Raw genomic sequence first — 15,128 nt, forward strand, 5'->3', positions numbered from 1 at the left:
TCTACCACCATCAATACCACCACCAATAACCACCACCACCAATACCTCCACCACAAATACCGCCTCCACCAATACCAACACCACCAATATCACCACCACCAACACAACTACCAATACCACCACCACAAATACCACCACCACTACCAATACCAACTCCAACCCCAATACCACCACCACTAATACCAACACCTTCATTAATACCACAGCCACTTCTTCTACCAATACCACCACCAATATCACTACCACCACCAATACCACCACCAATACCAGTACCACCACTTCTACCAATACAACTACAACCAATACCACCCTACCACCACCACAGCCTCCCACACCAATACCACCACCACCAATACCAACACCACCACCAACACCGCCACCAATACTACCAATACCACCACCACCAATTCCACAACCACAACCATCAGTACCACCACCTTAACCACAACCTCCACTACAACCTCCACCACCAATAACACTTCCACCAACACCACCACCACCAATACCACCATCACCAATACCACCACCTCCACCAATGCCACAACCATCACTTCTACCAATCCCACCACCACTACCAATACCACCACCAATAACACCACCACCAATACCACAACCAATACCACCACCAATACCAGCACATCTACCACAACCTCCACCACTACCCATACCACCACCAATATCATCACCAATTCCACCACCACTAATATCACCACCACCTATACCACCACCACCAATACCACCACCACCACCACCAATACCATCACTAATACCACCACCAATACCAATACCAGCACTGTCACCACCTATACCACTAATACCATTACCACCACCACTACCACCACCAGTACCACCACCACCAATACCACCACCTCCAATACCACCACCAATATCACCACCTGCAATACCACCACCAACACCAATAACACCACCAACACTAATACCACAACCACCACCAATACCACCACCTATACCACATCCACCAAAACCACCAGCATTTCCACCATCTCCAATACCAGTACCACCACCAGTACCAACGCCAATACAAGTACTATCACACCCAAACACCAATACCACCATCAATACCAATGCCACCTCCACCAATACCACCACTGCCAATACCACCAATGCCACCACCACCACCACCACCACCAATACCACAAATTACAGCACCACCAATAACCATACCATCACCACTACCACCAATACAACCACCAGCAATACCACCACCACCACCATGAATACCTCCACCACCAAAACCACTTATTACAGCACCACCAATAATAACACCAATACAACCACCAATACCACCAACACCACCAATACCACCACCAACACCACAACCACCAGTATCAATACCACCACCAATACCAATAGCAATAACACCACAAGTAATACCACAAACAATACCAACAACACCAATACCATCACCACCAATACCACTTACACCATCAATACCACCATCACCACTAACACCACCACTACAATCACCACCACCAATAAAACCATAAATGCCACAACCACCACCAATACCACTACCACCACTAAACATACCATCACCACCACCAATACCACTACCACCAAAACTACCAAGACTACCAATACCACCACCATGACAATTATTACCAGAACCTCCACCACCATCAATACCACCACCAATACCCACCACCACCAACACCACCAAGACTACCAATACCACCACCATGACAATTAATACCACAACCTCCACCACCATCAATACCACCACCAATACCCACCACCACCAATACCACCACCACAAATACCACCACCACCAATACCAACACAACCAATATCCCTACCACCAATACAACTACCAATAACACCAGCACGAATACCACCACCACTACCAATACCAGCACCACCACCAATACCACCACCAAAACCAATACCACCACTACCAATTCCATCAATACCAACACTAATAACACCACATCCACAAATACCACCACCACCACTAATGCAACCACCACTAGTACCACCACCATCAATACCACCACAACCACCATCAATGCCCCCACCATCACCAATACCAACATCACCACCAATACCACCACCAATACCACCAACACTAATACCAACACCACCACCGCCAACAATATCACTACTATCACCAATACCACCATCAACACTACCACCACCACTAATACAACCATAAATACCATGACCACCACCAATACCACTACCACCACCAAAAATACCATCACCAACACCAAAACCACCAGCACCAATACCACCACCATTCATACCACAACCTCCATCACCATCAATACCACCACCAATAACCACTACCACCAATACCTCCACCACAAATACCACCACCACCAATATCACCACCACCAATACAACTACCAATACCACCACCACTACCAATACCACCACCACCACCAATACCACCACCACCACTAATACCAACACCTCCACGGATACCACAGCCACCACTTCTTGCAATACCACCACCAATAACACCACCACCAATACCACCACCACCACCAATACCACCCCCAACAATACCACCAAAACCACCAATACCACTATGACGACTTCTACCAATACAACTACCACCAATACCACACCACCACCACCACCAATACCACCACCACCAATTCCATTATTGTCACCATTAGTACTGCCTCCTCCACCACAACCTCCAACACCAATACCACCACCACCAATACCAACACCACCACCAATACCACCAACACCACCACCAATACTACCAATACCACCACCACCATTCCACAACCACCACCATCAGTACCACCACCTCCACCACAGCTTCAACCACCAATAACACTTCCACCAATACCACCACCACCATCAATACCACCATCACTAATACCACCACCTCGACCAATACCACAACCATTACTTCTATCAATCCCACCACCACTACCAATACCACCACCACCAAAACCACTACCACCAATACCACAACCAATACCACCACCAATACCACCACCTCTACCACAACCTTCACCACTACCCATACCACCACCAATACCATCACCAATTACACCACCACCTATACCACCACCACCAATACCACCACTACCACAAATACCACCACTAATACCACCACAATTACCAATACCAGCACTGCCACCACCTATACCACAAATACCACTACCACCACCAGTAATACCACCACCAATACCACCACCTCCAATACCACCACCTGCAATACCACCACCATGACCAATAACACCACCAATGCCACCAACACTAATACCTCAACCACCACTACAATTACCACCACCAATACCACCACCAGTACTGCCGCCACCGCCTATACCACCGAACCCACCGCCACCAATGCCACCACCACCAATACCAACACCAATGCCGCCATAACACCAATACCACCACCTATACCACATACACCAAAACCACCACCATTTCCACCATCGCCAATACCAGTACCACCACCAGTACCATCACCAATACCAGTACTATCACCACCAACACCAATACCACCATCAATACCAATGCCGCCACCACCAATACGACCACTGCCAATACCACCAATGCCACCACCACCACCATCAATACCACAAATTACAGCACCACCAATATGCATACCATTACTACTACCACCAATACAACCACCACTATTACCACCAATACCACTAATACCACCATCACCACTACCACCACCACCACCACCAATACAACCATAAATGCCATGACCACGACCAATCCACTACCACCACTAAAAATACCATCACCACCACCAATACCACTACCACCAAGACTACCAATACCACCACCATCACCATTATTACCACAACCTCCACCTCCATCAATACCACCACCAATACCCACCCCCACCAATACCACCACCACAATTACCACCACCACCAATACCAACACAACCAATATCCCTACCACAAATACAACTACCAATAACACCAGCACGAATACCACCACCACTACCAATACCAGCATCACCACCAATACCACCACCAAAACCAATAACACCACTACCAATACCATCAATACTAGCACTAATAACACCACCTCCACCAATACCACCACCACCTCTAATGCAACCACCACCAGTACCACCACCACCAATACCACCACCAACACCATCAATGCCCACCATCACCAATACCACCATCACCACCAATTCCACCAATCCCACCACCACCAATACCACCACCAAAACCAATACCGCCACTTCCAATACCATCAATACCAGCACTAATAACACCACATCCACCAATACCACCACCACCACTAATGCAACCACCACCAGTGCCACCATCACTACCACCACCAATACCACCACAACCACCATAAATGGCCCCACCATCACCAGTACCACCACCACCAATACCACCACCACCAATACTACCACCACTATCACCACCAATAACACCACCACCAATACCGCCAACACTAATACCAACACCACCACCACCAACAATATCACTACTATCACCAATACCACCATCAACACTACCACCACCACCAATAAAACCATAAATACCATGACCACCACCAATACCACTACCACCACCAAAAATACCATCACCAATACCTCCACCACCATGACCACCAGCACCAATACCACCACCACCATTAATACCACAACCTCCACCACCATTAATACCACCACCAATAACCACAACCACCAATACCTCCACCACAAATACCACCACCACCAATACCAACACCACCAATATCACCATCACCATCAACACAACTACCAATACCACCATCATGAAACCATGAATACCACCACCACTACCAATACTAGCACTACCACCAATTCCACCAATACCACCACTAACACCAACACCTCCACTAATACCACAGCTGCCACTTCTACCAATACCACCACCACTACGCATACCACCACCAATAACACCACCACCAATACCATCACCACTACCACCACCAATACCACCACCACCACCACTACCACTACCACCACTTCTACCAGTACAACTATCCCCAATACCATACTACCACCACCAATACCACCACCACCAATTCCACTACTGTTACCATTAGTACCACTGTCATGGGTGCATAGGTTACTGTGCTTTAAGAACTTGAATGCACTTGATGTGGTCTAAAATGCATTAATGAATAATCTTGCAAAAATCACGTTTATATTTTGCTCTTAGCAATGCTTGTTGCTCTTAGTAATGCTTGTTGCTCTTAGCAATGCTTGTTGGCTTTTGCACATGTCTTTAACAATGTTCGTTATGAGATTTGGGCAATGTTTCACGTGTATGGTTACGTTTCAACGGATTTTGCATAACACGTGAAGAAGGAAGAGCACGCGCCTAGGAAGACTATAAAAGCTTTGCCCCCACACGCAGAGACGCTTCGCTTCAGATTGCAGTGTCTCCACAAGTGTTCCAGTCTCTTCGAGTCAAGCCTCCCGAAGTTCCAGTCTTCCTTCCAACCCCCCTCCCGTAACCTTCCCAGACTCCCGTTTACCTGATTCCTTCCCTCTCCTGCTTCGCCGGAACAGTGCAGAAGAAGAGCTCCTCGGCGACGATTCCGGTTCTCAGCTTTTCCCGGCTCCAGCTGTTCTCTACGACGGGTTGCAGTCTCTTGCCGGAGTGATTTAGAAGCTGGACCCATCCGAAGGCGATTCCGGTTTCTACGTTGTCCGACTTCCGATTTCCTTAAAAAAAAGCAAGTAAGACAAATTAGTGACAATATAACCAAAAACAAACAAGCCTTGGCAACTACTAATTCGGCAATTGGATTTTTTCATAAACAAACATTTCAATGGACATATATACTTGCGAACCTTGCTGATCACCTTGATAGGCCCTTGATGATTTTGTTCTTCCTCAATATATGATTGTTTATGCTTGTTTATGCACCAATTCAGTGTCCATATGCAATTTTAGGAGAATAATAGCAGTGAAAAAAACTGCAACTCTGAATACTACAGATTACCAGAAAATGTTTACAAAAATCTCGATTGTATCTATTCTGAAGCTTTGAAAGACATTCATGCGCCTGGATAGTTCAGGCCCTGTATGTTGTTGTTTTTTTTCTTTCTTGTCTTTGTTTATTTCAGAACCCATTTATACAGAATAAGAAGAATTGCAAGGTTGGGTGAGTTTGAAGAGTTGCGACTTGTTTGATTATTATAACTCCCCATTAACAAAACTAACCAGTTCAACATTTTGCTATATAATTCTTACTACTGATGTTTTCTTGTGTTATAATTCATGGTGTGAAAATCACGGCGCCTAGCAATTATAGAAGTGTAGGAATGGGCTATTCTATTTATGGTATGTATATTTGAACAGTGTGTATTATATATCAAAGGAAGAGAAAACAAGGATTGTTTCTGAATCTATGCAAACTATTGTTAATATATAGAGACAGGATTGTTTCTGAATCTATGCAAACTATTGTTAATATATAGAGACGGTGTCCAAAAACTGTATTGCACCTTCAAGAAGCCCAGAACACTTCAAAGAGAAATTGTGACTGTCATCTCAGGAAGAGATCCAGTGTTTGTTTGTTTCTAACTCCACTTCCCCTTTCCCTTGGGAACAAATTAGTTGTGCCAAGAGTTGAATCCTTGGCACACTGGTTGGTTCTTGGAGGAGTTGGGAGATTACATCTTCAAGACAGAAACAACTGGAATCTTGTGGTCAAACGCATAACAACCACCTCCTCCACCACAAACTCCAACACCAATACCACCACCACCAATACCAACACCACCACCAATACCATCACACCAATACCACCACCACCCGCACCACCACCAATACTACCAATACCACCACCACCAATTCCACAACCACCACCATCAGTACCACCACCTCCAGCACAACCTCCACCACCAATAATACTTCCACTAATACCACCACCACCACCAATAGCACCATCACCAATACCACCTCCTCCACCAATACCACAACCACCACTTCTACCATACCCACCACCACTACCAATCCCACCTCCACCAATAACACCATCATTAATACCACCAATACCACCAACACCAATACCAAAACTGCCACAAACACCACTACCACCACAAATACCGCTGCCACCAATACCACCACCACCAATACCACTACCACCAATACCACCAAGACCATCAACACCACCACCAATACTACCAATACAACCACCAACAATTCCACCACCGCCACCATCAGTACCAACACCTTCACCACCAATACCACGTCCACCAAAACCACCACCACCAACACCACCAATACCACCACCACCACCAAAACCAACACCACCAACTCCACCACCAATACCACTAACACCAATTCCAACACTACCATCATCATTACCACCACCTCCATCACAACCTCCACCACCAATAACACCTCCACCAATATCACCCCCACCAATACCACCAATCCCATCAATACCACCACCACTAATAACACCACCACCAATACCACCACCACTAATACCAACACCACCACTGCCAACAACACCTCCACCAATACCACCAACACCACCAATACCACAACCAATACCACTACTAATACCACCACCAATACCACCAATTCCACCAATACAAATACCACCACTACCACCACCAAGACCACACACCACCAATACCACTACAAATACCATCACCACCAGCGCCAACAATACCAATACCACCACCATCACCAATTCCACCAACACCACCAATACCACCACCATCAATAACATAAACACAAATACTACCAACAATACCATCAGTGCAACCACCAATACCATCACCTCCAACATCAATGCAACCTCCTCCACCACAACGTCCAGCAACACCAATACCACCACCAATAACACCCCCACCTATAGCACCAATACCATACCACCAACATCAATAGCACCACCAACACCATCAATAAAACCAGCTCCACCCCCACCTCCACCACAAATGCCACAATAAGTAGCACCACCAATACCATCAATACCACCACCAATGCCGCCACCACCACCAATACCAACATAACCAATAACGTCACCCCCAATAGCACCACCAATACCACCACCGATACCACCACCACTAATACCACCACCACTAATACTATTACCACTACCAATACCACCACCACCAACACCACCACCAATACCACCACCAAAATACCACCACCACCAAGGTACCACCCCTACCGCCAATACCACCAACAATACCACCACTACTACCACCAACAATACCATAACCACTACTACCAGCACCAATACCAACAACACGACCACCAATACCACCACCACAATAACAACTACCACCACTACCACCAAAATACCCCCACCACCACTAATACCACTATCACAACCAATACCACCACCAGTACCACCACCACCACTACTAACACCACCAATACCATAACCACTACCACCACCACCAATACCAACAACACCACCACCATTACCACCAATACCATCCCCAATACCACAAATACCACCACCACCAGTAATACCATCACCTCCAATACCACCACTGATACCACTTCCACCAATACCACCACCAACAATACCAGCACCACCACCACTGTTTTCACCTCTATCAAAATACCACCACCACCACAAATAAAATATGACCACCACCACCCATACCACTATCACCACCAATACCTCGACCAATACAACCACTACCATTAGTACCACCATCAATACCATAACCACAACAATCACCAGCAATACCAGCACCACCACTAATACCAACACCTCCACCAATACCACAGCCACCACTTCTATCAATACCACCACCACTACCAATACCACCACCAATAACACCACCACCAACACCACCACAACCACCACCAATACCACCACCAACAATACCACCAACACCACCAATACCACCACCACCAATTCCACTACTGTCACCATTAGTACCACCTCCTCCACCACAACCTCCAACACCAATACCACCACGACCAATACCAACACCACCACCAATACCACCACACCAATACCACCACCACCTACACCACCACCAATACTGCCAATACTACCACCACCAATTCTACAACCACCACCATCAGTACCACCACCTCCACCACAACCTCCACCACCAATAACACTTCCACCAATACCACCACCACCAATACCACCATCACCAATACCACCACCTCTACCAATACCACAACCACCACATCTACCAATCCCACCACCACTACCAATCCCACCACCACCAATAACACCACCACTAATACCACCAATACCACCACCACCACCAATACCACCACTGTCACCAACACCACTACCACCACAAATACCAATACCACCACAAATACCACTGCCACCAATACCACCACCATCAATACCACTACCAGCAATACCACCAAGACCACCAACAACACCACCAATACTACCAATACCACCACCACCAATTCTACCACCGCCTCCATCAGTACCAACACCTCCAACACCAATCCCAACACCACCAATACCACCACCACCAATACCACCACCACAAATACCAGCACCACTAACTCCACCGCCACTACTACTACCACCAATTCCAATACTACCATCATCATTACCACCACCTTCACCACAAACTCCACCACCAATACCACCTCCACCAATATCACCACCACCAATACCACCAGTTCCACTAATCCCACCACCACCACCACCAATTCACCTCCACTAAGAAAGACACCACCAATACCACCACCACCAATACCACCAAGACCACCAACACCACCACCAATACTACCAATACCACCACCACCAATTCCACCACCGCCACCATCAGTACCAACACCTCCAACACCAATCCCATCACCACCAATACCACCACCACCAATACCACCACCACCACAAATGCCAGCACCACTAACTCCACCACCGATACTACTACCACCAATTCCAACACTACCATCATTACCACCACCTCCACCACCAATACCACCTCAACCAATATCACCACCACCAATACCACCAATTCCACTAATCCCACCACCACCACCAATCCACCTCCACTAATAACACCACCACCAATACCACCGCCACTAATACCAACACCACCACTGTCAACAATACCACTACCACCACCAATACCACCAACACCGCCAATACCACAACCAATACCACCACCAATACCACTACTAATACCACCACCAATACCACCAATTCCACCAGTACAAATACCACCACTACCACCACCAATACCACCACCACCAATACCACTACCAATACCATCACCACCAGCGCTACCAATACCACTACCACCACCACCACCAATACCACCAACACCACCAATACCACCAACACCAATAACACAACCACAATTACTACCACCAATACCACCAGTACTACCACCAATACCACCACCTCCAACATCAGTGCCACCACCTCCACCACATAGTCCACCACCACTATTAACTCCGACCTATACCACCAATACCACCATCACCAGCACCACCGATACTGCCAATACCACCAACATCAATAGCACCACCATCAGCATCAATAAAACCAGCTCCACCCCCACCTCCACCACAAATGCCACAATCAGTACCACCACCAATACCGTCAATACCACCACCACCACCAATGCCACCACCACCAATACCAACATCACCAATAACAGCACCCCTAATAGCACCACCAATACCACCACCGATACCACCACCACTAATACCACCACCACCAATACCACCACCAATACCACTATCAATACCACCACCACCAATACCACCACCACCACTAATACCACCACCAAAATACCACCACCACCAAAGTACCACCACTACCACCAATACCACTATCACCACCAATACCACCACCAAAACCACCATTAATACCACCACTACCTCTACTACCACCACCACCACCAATACCATAACCACTACCACCAGCACCAATAGCAACACCACCACCAATACCACCACCACAATAACCACTACCACTACCATCACCACCAAAATACCACCACCAATACCACGATCACAACCAATACCACCACCAGTACCACCACTACCACTACTACCACCATCAACACCATAACCATAAGAACTACAACCAACTACAACCACCACCAACACCACCAAGACCAACACCATTACCACCAATACCATCCCCAATACTACAAATACCACCACCACCAGAAATACCAGTGTGGCTCAATGGTTAGAGCGGCAGACCCTGATGCAGAGTTCTGGCCAGGGACCAGGGTTCGATTCCCGCCTCGGCGGGGTCTCGGGCTCAATTTCCTCGGACCTGTTAATTCTCGCCTCGGTGCCTATTCTAATCACGGGCCCCATGCTTCAACTCTGGGCAATAGCTTGCTTAGCCTCCACACCGGCCCCAACAGCGCTAAGGATGCCTGGCTTCACCCTGGGGGTGCCCAGGAGTGGACACTTCAGAGGGAAAGCCTGGAGGGGTTCCACAGCGGTATGAGTATCAGCGCCAGGAAGCCGAATAGGCGACACCGCAAGGTGACCGTCTGGTGACAGTGCGCTCTATAAGTACCATGACATTTACATTTATGACATTTACACCTCCAATACCACCACTGATACCACTAACACCAATACCACCACCAATACCATTACCACCACCACCGACTTCACCTCTATCAAAATAAATACCACCACCACCACAACCAAAATATGACCACCACCACCAATACCACTATCACCACCAATACCACCACCAATACAACCACTAATACCACCATCAATACCATAACCACAACCACCACCACCACCAATACCACCACCACCACTAATACCAACACCTCCACCAATATCACAGCCACCACTTCTATCAATACCACCACCACTACCAATACCACCACCAATAACACCACCACCAATACCACCACCACCACTACCACCAACAACACCAATACCACCACCAACAATACCACCAACACCACCAATACCACCACCACCAATTCCACTACTGTCACCATTAGTACCACCTCCTCCACCACAACCTCCAACACAAATACCACCACCACCAATACCAACACCACCACCAATTCCACCACACCAATACCACCACCACCAACACCACCACCACCAATACTACAAAAACCACCACCACCAATTCCACAACCACCACCATCAGTACCACCACCTCCACCACAACCTCCACCACCAATACCACCACCACAACAAATACCACCCTCACCAATACCACCACCTCCACCAATACCACAACCACCACATCTACCAATCCCACCACCACTACCATTCCCATCACCACCAATAACACCACCACTAATACCACCAATACCACCACCACCAATACCACCACTGCCACCAACAGCACTACCACCACTTGTACCAATACCACCACAAATACCACTGCCACCAATACCACCACCACCAATACCACTACCACCAATACCACCAAGACCACCAACGCCACCACCAATACTACCAACACCACCACCACCACCAATTCCACCACCGCCACGATCAGTACCAACACCTCCACCACCAATACCACCAAAACCAATCCCACCACCACCAACACCACCAATACCACCACCACCACCAATACCAGCACCAACTCCACCACCAATACCACTACCACCAATTCCAACACTACCATCATCATTACCACCACCTCCAACACAACCTCCACCACCAATACCACCTCCACTAATAACAACACCACCAATACCACCACCACTAATGCCAACACCAACACTGCCAACAATACCACTACCACCACCAATACCACCAACACCACCAATATCACCACCAATGCCACTACTAATACCACCACCAATACCACCAATTCCACCAATACAAATACCACCACTACCACCACCAATACCACTACCAATACCATCACCACCAACACCACCAATACCACCAGCACCAATAACACAACCACAATTACTACCACCAATACCACCACCTCCAATATCAATGCCACCACCTCCACCACATAGTACACCACCAACAATAACTCCCACCTATACCACCAATACAACCATCACGAGCACCACCAATGCTGCCAATACCACCAACATCAATAGCACCACCATCACCATCAATAAAACCAGCTCCACCCCCACCTCCACCACAAATGCCACAACCAGTCCCACCACCAATACCATCAATACCACCACCAATACCAATATCACCAATAACACCACCCCCAATAGCACCACCAATACCACCACTGATACCACCTCCACTAATACCACCACCACCAATACCACCACCAACACAACTACCAATACCACCTCCACCAATACCACCACCACCAATACCACTACCACCAAAAATACCACCACCAAAATACCACCACTACCACCTAAGTACCACCACTACCAGCAATACCACTATCACCACCAATACCACCACTACCATTACTACCACCACCAATACCATAGCCACTACCACCAGCACCAATAGCAAAAACATCACCACCAATACCACCACCATCATAACCACTACCACCACCAAAATACCACCACCAATAGCACTATCACAACCAATACCACCACCAGTACCATCACTACCACTAATACCACCACCAACACCATAACCACTACCACCACCACCACCAAAACCATTACCACCAATACCATCCCCAATACCTCAAATACCACCACCACTAGTAATACCATCACCTCCAATACCACCACTGATACCACTAAAACCAATACCACCACCAATACCATTACCACCACCACCCATTTCACCTCTATCAAAATAAATACCACCACCACCACAACCAAAATATGACCACCACCACCAATACCACTATCACCACCAATATCGCCACCAATACAACCACTACTACCACCATCAATACCATAACCACAACCATCACCACCAATACCACAGCCACCACTTCTATCAATACCACCACCACTACTAATACCACCACCAATAACACCACCACCAATACCACCACCACCACTACCACCACCAATACCACCACCAACAATACCACCAACACCACCAATACCACCACCACCAATTCTACTACTGTGACCATTAGTACCACCTCCTCCACCACAACCTCCAACACCAATACCACCACCACCAATACCAACACCACCACCAATACCACCACACCAATACCACCACCACCAACACCAACACCAATACTACCAATACCACCACCACCACCAATTCCACAACCACCACCATCATTACCACCACCTCCACCACAACCTCCACCACCAATAACATTTCCACCAATACCACCACCAGCAATACCACCATCACCAATACCACCACCTCACCAATAACAGAACCACCACATCTACCAATCCCACCACCACTACCAATCCCACCACCACTAATTACACCACCACTAATACCACCAATACCACCACCAACAATACCACCACTGCCACCAACACCACTACCACCACTTCTACCAATACCACCACAAATTCCGCTGCCACCAATACCACCAACACCACCACCAATACTACCAATACCACCACTACCACCAAATACACTACCACCACCATCAGTGTAAACACCTCCACCACCAATCCCACCACCACCAATCCCACCACCACCAACACCACCAATACCACCACCACCACCAATACCAGCACCACCAACTCCACCACCAATACCACTACCACCAATTCCCACACTACCATCATCATCACCCCCACCTCCACCACCAATACCACCTCCACCAATATCACCACCACCAATACCACCAATTCTACTAAACCCACCACCACCACCAATCCACCTCCACTAATAACACCACCACCAATACCACCGCCACTAATACCAACACCACCACTGCCAACAATACCACTACCACCACCAATACCGCCAACCGCACCAATACCACCATCAATACCACTACTAATACCACCACCAATACCACCAATTCCACCAATAATAATACCACCACTAACACCACCAATACCACCACCACCAATACCACTACCAATAACATCACTACCAGCACCACCAATACCACTACCACCACCACCACCAATACCACCAACACTACCAATACCACCACCACCAATAACACAACCACAATTACTACCACCAATACCACCAGTACTACCAACAATACCACCACCTCCAACATCAATGCCACCACTTCCAACACATTGTCCACCACCACCAATACCACCATCACCAGCACCGCCAATACTGCCAAGACCACCAACATCAAAAGCACCACTATCAACATCAATAAAACCA

The sequence above is a fragment of the Lissotriton vulgaris genome, chromosome 9 (genome assembly GCF_964263255.1).
Source record: "Lissotriton vulgaris chromosome 9, aLisVul1.2, whole genome shotgun sequence".
NCBI lineage: Eukaryota > Metazoa > Chordata > Amphibia > Caudata > Salamandridae > Lissotriton > Lissotriton vulgaris.